The sequence below is a fragment of the Lepidothrix coronata genome, unplaced genomic scaffold, assembly GCF_001604755.1.
Source record: "Lepidothrix coronata isolate B3197 unplaced genomic scaffold, Lepidothrix_coronata-1.0 Scaffold49, whole genome shotgun sequence".
In the NCBI taxonomy this organism is placed as follows: Eukaryota; Metazoa; Chordata; class Aves; order Passeriformes; family Pipridae; genus Lepidothrix; species Lepidothrix coronata.
Genome location: NW_016690229.1, coordinates 109723 through 121052, shown reverse-complemented (window position 1 = coordinate 121052; position 11330 = coordinate 109723).

Below are 11330 nucleotides of genomic sequence, written 5' to 3'. Positions count from 1 at the left end.
GGGTTCAGTGGATTGGACGGGGACATCGTGCATGTGGTACCTTCAGGGAGTGTGAGGGCTGAGGGGGTCCCTCCCTGTGAGGGCTGAGGGGTCTGTCAGGGTGTGAGGGCTGAGGGGGTCCATCAGGGTGTGTGAGGGCTGGAGGGGTCCCTGGTGGTGTGTGAGGGCTGAGCGGGTCCCTCTCCCCACACCGGAGCCGTTTTACCTGCCCACAGAGGAGCTCTGGCGAAGACGCCCCTGACAGAACATCACCTGTAGCAACACGGAATGTCCGCACCATCGAGAGGAGCCGCTTGGTGTCACTCCTCCATCGTTAGAGCTGTGTGGAGCGGAGGAAACACCGGCGCCGTGTTCGCGGTCGGTGTCTCCTGTGGCTGCACTGCTGGAGGCAGGTGGGTGAGGGCAGAGCTGCTCATGCAATCAAACAAATGTCTTCCTCTTCGACACGACCTGTTTTCTGTAGTGATAATTATGTCCATATCCTGCATTATTCCTTGCAGTGCCTCTGATTCTTCAGGGACGAGGCTGAAATTTAGGATCTGAGTAGCTGTGGCACTAACCTGTGGGCAGATGTACTTGCAGGAGGCTGCAAGGTCACTCCTGCAGGTCGTAAGGGCTCATTCCTCGACTCCCAAACAGGTCCTGATGTCTCCTGTGTGGAAGCTATGGACACCATTTTTCATTTTATGAAAAATATTTAGCATAAAATTATCGTTGCAGCCATGCTGTAGGATCATGCATGGATATTGTCAGGCACAGGCTGTTCCTGTCCAAATTAGGCTCTGCATGAAAGCAGGATGAAAAGACCATCCTTGATCCATTTAATCCAGTAAAAATTAAAGTTCTATTTTATTTTCCTTCAGTATAGGGTCTTAAAACTGCTATAACTGTCAGTGGAGAATTATGAGGAGTTGAGCCATTTAAGTTTTTACACCATTTCTTTCCATCCCGCATTGTGAAGATGCATTTTCCCACTGGCAAAATATTTCAGTTTAAAATGCTTTTGGAGGGAAAATTGACCCTGACACAGTATGACTTGTTTTGAAAGGGACTTCTGAACTATTTATTTCTTATTATAAACCAGTACAAATGAAAAAAAAAAATCTTACAATACAATCTAGTGATGATTGGGATAGAATTGCATAGGTAATTGGAATGTCTGGGTTGGAATTGTTATGAGAAGGTCTGTTTTCATTATATTTCCAATAGTTTACCCTAATGCTGAGTGGGACTTGACAGGCTCTACACTTTTGGATACCTGTCCCAGTAGAACTAAAGGTCTTAAATATATTCCTCTCAAGAATATGGGCTGAAAAGGGTCAGTTGGATCAGACACCTGTGCCCTACAAACGTGTTCAACCCTTTAACAGATATTTAGTCCTCAAATGGTGCCTCCACACAGGTGCAGAGCAGCAAAATATTTCCTAACAGCCTCTGTGAAATTTATGATCTACCTTTCAAAATGCTAAAAGTTGCAAAATCTGCAAAGTATTGCGTGAAAAAAAAGCACAGAAGAGATTAAAAGTATGACTGGCAACTTAGATCCTTACAATAATGGAGGATTAGGTAAATGAAAACATTCTGTGGTCTCAGGACACAACCCTTCTTGCACTTTACTGAGGAAGGCAGTCCCTCCCCAGAATGATTCCAACCTGGGTAACTTGAGGCACATTGCTTTTTCATCCCAGTGTAATGTGATTGAGAGTTTTTTGTTGTCATATTATCCATTACAACCTGGCACTGGAAAAGAAAATGAGAATCCAAAGAAAAGGGTCAGATCTTGTTACTTATTTCCACTTCATAAAAAAGGCAGGTGTTTGTCACAACTCAATCATACATTTCATATCCTCTCTTCATCCTCTGAAGTTCAAAGCAACTCGATGATGAAAAAAATTGCAAATAGACAAACCACATTCTGTGGAGTGGCAGGATATGTGACTCCTCAGGACACACTGCTCTGTCAGCTGTCAGGCTTGTCCTGTAGCTATTAGGAAGCAGAAGTCCTGGGATGGGATGGGATGGGATGGGATGGGATAACCTGAATGTTGTTAGCAGGACCAGGATACCCAAACCCTGCTGCCTCTGTTAACAGAGAGGAAGAATAACTTTTGGATTTTTTTTTTTTTTTGCAAAGGATATCAGTTGACACTAAACTAACGTTGAGAAATCACCTATTGGAATTGTGTGTGCAAAGGAAGGAAGGGATATACCTGTTACCTGTGCATGGACATTTCAGCCATGGGTGATGGTGTGTCTCAGGGGAAGGGTGCAATGTATGTGTGTGCCTCTGCACTGTCTGCTGGTGAACCTTTTTCAGCCTTCGTGGCTTTGCAGGAGGTGTTTAATGTCATGCTGTGGCAGGAGCAGGTATAGGGAGAAATCTTTAAGTCAAAGCTGCTAAAGACTGTCTCACCATTGGATGGCACTCCAGTCCTTCCTGCTCGTGGCAATCACAGCCTGAATTTTACTCTTCAAATAATTTTAGGTCAAGCAGCAACTAATAGAAAGACTTTCTTTTTTTATGGCTAATGTGATAATAAAGTAAAATTACACTCGCAGAGCTGGCTTTTGTTTTGCAGCATTAGCTTTTAGGAAGCCTGTGTTGAAATCTTGCCAGATTGCTTAGTTTTCTAAATAAAGATTTCCAAATGCAGTTGATTCTGTCACATGGGACTCAGGTGTTGTGTACTCTCTACTGTCAGAAATTATGTATGTTTGTGATTATAGGGTATTTTACCCCAAGGCTTTCACTCACTAGTTTAGGCTTTATGCAGTGTTTTAGATTAATGAGAGAGTGTTTTCAGCAACCCTTTCCTTAAATGATCCTTTTTCCTTTCAGCAGCTACTGCACACCTGAGTTTGGAATCGCCTTCACCTCTGCTTCCCGTGGCTGCAGGATGGTGAGTTCTTAAGTCTGCAGACCTGTAGTCTGGCAAGCATAAATGTTTTTGCCCTCAAGTTGAAGATACAAGTGTTCAAGGAAATGTCTGCAGTTCATTCAAAGTTGTGACCGATATTTTTACACATGCAAGGAAGCACTAGCTTAAATTAGAGTTATTGATACACTGTTAGTTCAGTATTGAGACAGTTCTGTCCTTGGTGTCCCTGTGACCATGGCATGGCAGGTAGTGCAAGCAGGGCAGTTGCAAATTTACCTGGCTTTCCCCGGGGGTTTTGCAGTGTGTCCTGAATTCCTTGCTGCCAGTACACTTAGCTTGGAGCAAAGTGAATTATATATATGAACTGCTGACCAGACTCGAGGCTGTGTATCCCAAGGCAAAGTGTGTGGCAGCAATATTGACCTCCCTTGCCACCTGCTGCTGGTTTCTGTGGTATCCCACCCCTGCAGTTGTGCCAGCCTGACTATTTATGCAGCTGCACTTGGACACGGAGTTGTTGTTTTTGACAACAAGAAAACACTCTCCACAAGAAACTGGGTTTTCTTCTGGATTAGTTTTAAGCAAGATCAGGTCTCCAGTGTAGTGGACCATGTGGCACAGAAACAATTTTTCTAGAACAATAGAACACGGTAATGCTGGGGCAGGAAGAGAACAGAAGACAAATATCAGTACCATGAGCCAGTATTGCCCCTAAAGACTGTGACACCACAGCTAAATCTACAGTTTCAGTGATCAACAGTAAACTGTGTTCTATATTATTATTATTATTATTACTACTACTACTGCTACTACTACTACTACTACTACTACTACTATTGCTGCTGTGCTTGGAGCTGCTTCCATATGCCATCTCCTGGTGACACACAGGCTTGGTAGTGGCCCTGACAAGCACAGATAAACTGTACTGAGCACAACTCAGTGTGGAGCTTAATGTTTGTGGCAAAATCCATGCCATAAGTAAGATCATTGTAGTGACAGCAAATGTCTGCTGTGGAAAGAATGGCCTGAATTTCTTTTTATCTAGGAGTAGAACAAAAGCCTTCTAGTTTCAGGTAAGCCTCTAAGTGGAAAGTATAGTGATAGGAAAATAAGAGTTCATCCATTTTTACCAGTATTTCCTTGAAACAAGTATGACTATTATCATATTGTCCTCTAAAGAAGAGTTATTTCCAGAGGAACATCTTAGTACTTTTACAGTGTGAGAGTTTTATCACTCTTTATTTATTTCCCATAAAGGAAGAGGAGCTCAGCTCAAGTCCTTTTTCTTTAGTCAAAGAAGGGCTCAGTAAAACTGCTTGAGAAACTACCACCACATTTGGGATGACAGCAGGGAGATTTACACATTGTATTTACCCAGCACTGTATATAAACAACTACGGTTCAGCTGAAACATTTTTTCCAAGTCAGATACAGTAAAAATTCAAATCTGGCCCAGTTTGAGAATGAGATGAATCAGAAAAATCCTACTGCAGGGGAAAGAAACCTCAATGCATGGCTGGCCTTGGTGACAACCTGCCAGGAGAAGAGGGACCTATGAAACTTTCTTCTAACGTTTTATCTGAATCTTATCTGCTCAAACACTTCAGGGTTCAGGAAGAGCAGCCAAAGTCAATTTTTGCTGAGAGTGTTTAAAACCAAAAATAAACAGAAGGGAGAATTTGTACGTGTGCAGGAGGAGGCGTTGGGGTGGAGAATGGACAGGGTGGTGGGATTGGGGAGGGAATGATTTAACCTACATTGACTCTTCTGAAATCCTCTTGGAAGTAGCCAGTGTTTTCTCAAATGACAATGAAATTGCACAATCCATAATTGTGGTGGTGGAGAGCTGCTGGCGTGTGTCCAGGGGCCAGTGTTCTCTCTGCCCTGCCAGGTAGGTGAAACAATAGTCAGTATGAATTACAGAACAGCTGTGTCATTACTCCATGCCAGTTATCTGATTCTACAAAGCCTGAAAAAATACCTTCTGACATGTATAAAACAGAAACTGAATTTTAAAGTCTTTGTCTGTTAGTATTTTAAAATACTAAAAAAAAACCTAAAAAATAAAACCAAACCAAAACCCTCACAGTGTGCACTGTTATGCTGGTCCAGACACAACAAAATCCTTGGGGTTTCAGGAACCTTTTGTGAACTTTCCCCCTCTCTTGTCATCTGAGAAAAGGTACATTGATGTTGTTGTCATCCAGTTTTGTCTGATGGTTGAGAGATTAGTTATCTGCTCTGTGCCTCCAATTTATTCTGGTTCCTATGAAAAATATTGTCTGTGAAAACATGAAACACTTACAAAATGTCAACATTTCGGTCCTATCGGCCTGTAGATCAATAGGAATGGGTCACAGTGACCTCTCAGGGAGCAGGTCTCTGTGACAACCTAAATTAATATGTATCCAAGGTCCTTTAAAAAAACCCACAAACCATCTTTATCCATGGGGGATCTGTTCCCAGCGGGATAATTTCTATCAGATAGGTCTGAATGATCCTGTATAAGATGGCTTCTTTTAAATGTGCACGGTAGCAGAAGCAAAACTTGCATCGGTACAGACACAGTTAATCTGGAAGTACACATTCTGCACTGCTCGTTGTTTCACTTTCCATCTTCATCAAGTGAAAGTATCTCGTGATACTTTAAACCATTTTTATCAGGCACAGATGTAGGAGAAGCTCTCAAATTGCACATGCAATTACAGCACAGTGTGGGGGAAGCTGGGCACATCTCCACCTTGGGATAACATTTTCAAAAGCTGTTAACTAAGAGGTTTAAAAGACGTGTGTCCCAGGTGCTGATGTGGCCAGACTGGCACAGGGACGTGGTGCAGCACCTTTGTGCAGATGTGTTATCAGGCAGCTCTAATTAATACCCCTCAGGTGCAGCAGAACTCCAGTGGGCCCTTCCTTCCTGCCCAGCTTCCCATCGCTCCACGCCTCTGCCAGGACTCAACATCATTCCTGCTTGGGTGCCAGGGCTCTCTCACAAGTGCACGGTCTCACAAGTGGGTGAACCCTCCGTGTGATGTGGACACACAAGAAATTTGTTTGGAATGTAAAGATTCAGGGTCCTAAGTGTTAATGCTTTTAAAAATCACAGTGTAACTATGGGGAATGCCTTTGCAGACCTTGGGCTGTCTGCTGAAGTTCTGAGTACAGCTGTGAACTAAGGGGTAAAACATTTCAACAGACTTTAAAATATTGTCTGTTCCTGGTCTCTTGGAAAGAATTGTTGTTACCTAGACACATAGTCCAGTAGTATTGGTCAGATCCCATGTACCCTGTGATTTGTGTTTAGCACTCTTGTAGTTTAATCAGGAGCCAGGAAAAGCTTGATGTACTGAAGATAGCTTTAATCTTAAATCCTGAAACTAAATAGCAAAACCAGAAGGAATGTGAATACTTGGGATTTAAATTTAGCTCCTACTCTTCAGCATGTTAATTGAAAAATCACACAAAATAAATATGGAGAAGCCAAATAGGAACATATGCACCCAGAGGCTTGGGTGTTCTGGTTTCAAGTTGTTTCCTTCTGAAAGCTTTGTATAAGCACGAGGTACGTCACAGGTCAGGTGGAGCCACCTCACCCCGAGCAGTCAGGAGTCCCCATGTCCCATGAATTGTGACTGTGCTGGGCTGCAGTCACCGACCAGAGAGGCGTTTTCAGGCTGTGCCAGTTCTGTAGTGAAACGTGTGAGATGAAATCCCTGCAAAGTTTAAGGGTAGGGCATAGCATTACATTGTGGAGGTCTACTGTCTAGCTCTTTTTAGTTACCAGGATTCTATTTTCCCAAAGGAAGAGACTGAAAGAGTGAGGAAGGAAACAATGCTTCATTAGGTCCACTGAGTGTGTACTTTGGGCTCATGTCCATTGAATTAAGCAAACAAGCTGCCCACAGGAGGAACCAAATGCCACAGCTGGGAGTTAGCTGGACACTTGGTGACCAAAACCAAGACTGAAAATGTCCTTTGTCACTTGTAGATCACGAGGGTTTGATTGACATAGCACCTATGGCCAGGTGTGCAAAGAATTTGTTTATTGGCAAGTTGGAAATCAGTGCAGAAATTGTTGTCTAAGAACTATGTTTGGATCAATTTACAGAACTTCAGTGAAGCAGATTAAATTTGGTGAAGATTTGGCTGTCAGTTTTGTTGTATATGTGGGTGTGTGTATAAAAGTCTCATAAATTCTCTTGGGGATGGTCCTGTGCAGGGCTAAAAGTTGGACTCAATCATCCTTGTAGGTCCCTTCAAAATCGGCATATTCTATGATTCTGTCATTCTGTGAAATATATTTATTTCTTCCAGCATAAAAGAAAATTGATGAATATCAAGAACAACTCTTGAAGCAGAAGCTCTGGTGATTTCTCAGTACAATGAGGAGTTGCTTCTAAGATAAAGGCATTTAGTATGAACTCTATGAAGGCCTTTGCTCACATTATTGTTTATAAATATATTATAAACACTCTTGGGTTTTTTTTACTATGGAGGGTTTTTTTAGCACATCAGGCAAGTAGTTCCTTTTCATTTCTATCAGTCTGTGCTGTTACATGATGGAATTGAAGAGCATTCAGTTTTCCTAATTGCAGGCACATCTCACATTCCAAATACATGCTCAGCTTTAACTGCCTGTACATAAAATAGGAAAAGGTGGAGATTTAGAGCTGAGTGCCTTGAGTTGTATTGCAAGGATGCTGCCCCTTGTGCTGGCAGGGGATTAAGGAAGGACAGCTGCCTGCCCACTTAGCTCTCATGTTGATTGTGCACCAAGAATATGAATTTCCACCTCTCTTCTTGGTAATAAATTCAGAATTTCTGATTCTCTGCCCCCATAATGTCCTCCCATTTGTGGCAGTTGGCTGGTGATTTTGATGGAAATGAAACTGAGATTGGGAGACTGACAATTATTTTCTAACAGCAGTAATTAATTTGCTCCAGTAGGACTGTCAAGAACTCCAGAAGTGGGGCAAACAAACAAAGTTCCTTTTGAAATGTCTTTGTATGACTGTGCCTGGCTTTCAGAACATCAAAATCAGATCACATATTCACTTTTTAAAGAAAATTTTAGGGTAACTATTTTACAGTTGGTTTCGGGGTCGTTTTAGCTTTTTTTTTGGTTTTGGTTTTTTTTTTACAAGGAACTTTAAGATGGAACAAAGGACTTCATTTTTGCTACAGCAAAGCATTTTCAAATATTGGAACATCTTGTTTTATGAGGTGAAAAATCTCTGCTGCCAGAGCATAGTTTGAAGTGCTGCAAAAGGCAGTGTCTTCACAGAAAATCACACTGGATCTCAGTGAAGCAGGGTGAAGATCTGTGAGGTACATTCCACCCTGCAACATTTCAGTGAATCACAAAAGTCTGTGGTTCAACGTTTAGTTTCCTCATCTGAAATAGAAATATATAGCTAAGCTTGGAAGAGCAGTTGTTGTGTACTGGTTGAGAATATTTTAGCAAAACATTCTTTGTCCAAAACTGCTGTTTTCTGTCTGAGAGTGCTGTTGTATTAGAAGGGAAAACACTTGTGGACATGTACTTTTTACAAAAAAACTTCTGAGCTCCAGATGGAATTTCTAGTCAAAGTAAGAAAATGTGAGAGACTCTCCCATTTTGGAAAATTGAGAAGTCTCAGAGAAGTGTCCTAAAGAAATGGCTGTTTGAAATTTGTCTGCCTGTACGAGGGTTATGTGCTCCTGTTCTCTGGGAAAAGGTTTGGAAGGTCTGCACTTTGTTCCAGTCTGGAACACAGTAAATGTTGATACTTCAGGATTTTTCTCAGATGTTTATTCCTGTCTGGCCATAAGTAGTTTAAATAGTAATTCAACACAATGACTTTTAGCCTTTTTGTAATCTTACTGTGCATTGGTTTCACTCTTCCTCTTTGGGATATGTGCATCTCCTGCTTGTCTTACATGTGTTACCCAGATGAACAGTGCCATGGGGTGCGTGATCCACCTAATGGCTTGGAATTCTGGCACTGTGTCCTTGCTTAGAATAGGTGGGGCTGTGTACACCCAAAACCAGAAAACGTGTGTTTGGACAATAAGATGGTTGGGGCTTGTTTGTGTTTAGGTTTGCACATTCTGCACATAAGCCATTGATCCCGAGTAAATAATGAACAAGAGAAAATCCATTAAATAAGTTATTCAAAATATCATGGAACTTGTCAAATTAATGATTTCACAAGCAACACCCAACCAATTGTTTTTGCAATAGAGCAGTTTTTTAGGGATTAGAGAAAATCCAAACTGCTGGCCGGCAAAATCCAGCTGAGGTGAGATCAAAATTTTGCATTAGAACTTGAAAGAGAATTGTGGGAAATGTTGAACTGACTAAGTTTAGTGAACTATTAATTCCTTTTTTTTGGCTCTTGTGAAGCAGTTTATGTCAATGCAAAACCTGGCATGGGAGAAGGATGGATATGTCAGTGTGAGGGCAGTTGCTGTTGACCACACTGTGGTGAATGCTCAGTAATGAAGCTCTGGTCAAAAAGAATTGGCTCAATGAGATGTGAAGCTAGCAGAGTATCTATTACAAATTAAGAGATAAATCTGTGGCTGCTTTGAAAACATTCTTTATTGCTCAAACTAAGAGCAGTCAATGAGAACAGCTTACAAAGGGGATGGAAAAATAATGTTACAATTACAGTTTAAATGTTATGAGGTTAGGAAATCGTATTTCCCAACTACCTTCAATTTTGTCATTATAAAATAATGTAAAATTGATAGGAAGTGTTTTTTTCCGCGTCAGGAGACGTGATCAGCTCTGTGGTATCCAGGGAGAACACCAAAGGAGCGAGGCACTGAACAGCTGAGCAGTGGAGGAGCTCACCTGCTGGGTGCTCCACGGGGTGCATTTTCTGTTGGCCTGTGCTCAGAGACGGTGCAAATGTACAACACCAGAGTGCCTTTAGCATGGTCTGACACTTACAGAAACTTAGGTGCAGCAAGAGTGCCCAGCTGGGCTTGTGGGGTTTGGACTCAAACTGACATTGCTGAAGCCATAATGCAGTTCTCAGTGATAATGGGACTGGCCAAAAATTCACTTCACTGAATCCATGTATAGGTGTGGGTAGGTGTAGCTCGTAGCTCACTACAGGCACTGTCCCAAGACTGCTGTACTCAGTTGTATCAGTTGGCATAATTAAATATGCTTACATTGCTACTGCTAATTTTAGCAGGTTACAGGGATAATGAGAGAGCTAAGATATGAGAGATTGATTAGACACTGGCAGCCCAGTTGAAACTCTCCATGGAAGAGATATCTGGACTTTGGGCAGGGCATTTTTTCCATGCAGAGTGGGTATGCTATTGTCCAGATTTGTCTCATTTCAGCCTAAGTAGTTCCAGATTTCAATGAAACACAATGTTTGTGAACTTTTTCCACTTCATATATCCCTAAGGACTGGGTATACTGAGCTGAACAGGGATTTGGACACTCCTGTTACTGTGAGTCTGATGGTCATGACCTAGGCCAAAAGAAATTGGTGAAATTGGTTTCTGGAGTGAACATGCCACGTACGGTCCCCGATTGTATTCAGCTTCAAACCACGAGAGGAAGTGCACAGTTCATTTCCCAGGATGTCCTTCCTGTTTGAAGTGAACAGGAACAGCCCTTGAAGAGGCACTGAAATACAGTCTGGTGGTGTTTGCTGAGCAGCCTCAAATTCCAGTGTAATTGAAACTCAGCCTTTCCTGGGAAGAGCCCAAGAACTCCAATGAACAGGAAGGAGATGGACATCTTCAGAAGATTTGCCTGAGGATTAAATTTTAAATAACTAGCCTATAATTTTTTTTCCAAAATCAATTCCGTGTTGGACTATCATAAGATTTATAGACAGTTCAGGAAATTTCTCCTATAAACCTCTACAAGTCAATGGCTGGAATGGTACAACTGTGGGTACCAGTGAGTGAAACTCTCTAAAGAATCTTGCAGTTAAGGCTTTGGGGCTGCTGAAATTCTCCTGAAGGGCCCAGTTCCACTTTACCAGCTCAGCAGTCTTTGGGACTGCTCAGCTAATTATCCATCCTGTGCAATTATGTGGAAGATTCTGAGAGGTCTCACAGACCCTCAGGATCCAGGTGTGCCATGCTGGGGAACCTTTACAGTTTGGTGGTTGTCACTCTGGCATTCTAAATTCATATCAGCAACACCCATTTCAGTTGTTGCTATTCAAATATTTCCTAGTCTTTTCTATACTTTTTTATTATTATTTATGTGCTTAGTAGTATTTTGGAAACTTGTTGGTCCTTATTTTTCACCCAGCACCTTAATTGTGGTTTATGAAGAGACTTGCAAGATAGTTTTTCTGTCCTTAAACCATTTTCTGGGTTTTGTGTATTAAAACTGCAAACTTTTTCAGTCTCTACTTAAAGACCTGTTTAATATTTAACTCAAATAAACAGAATGGGGATTTTTTTTTTGTACAAAACTATCCATTACAG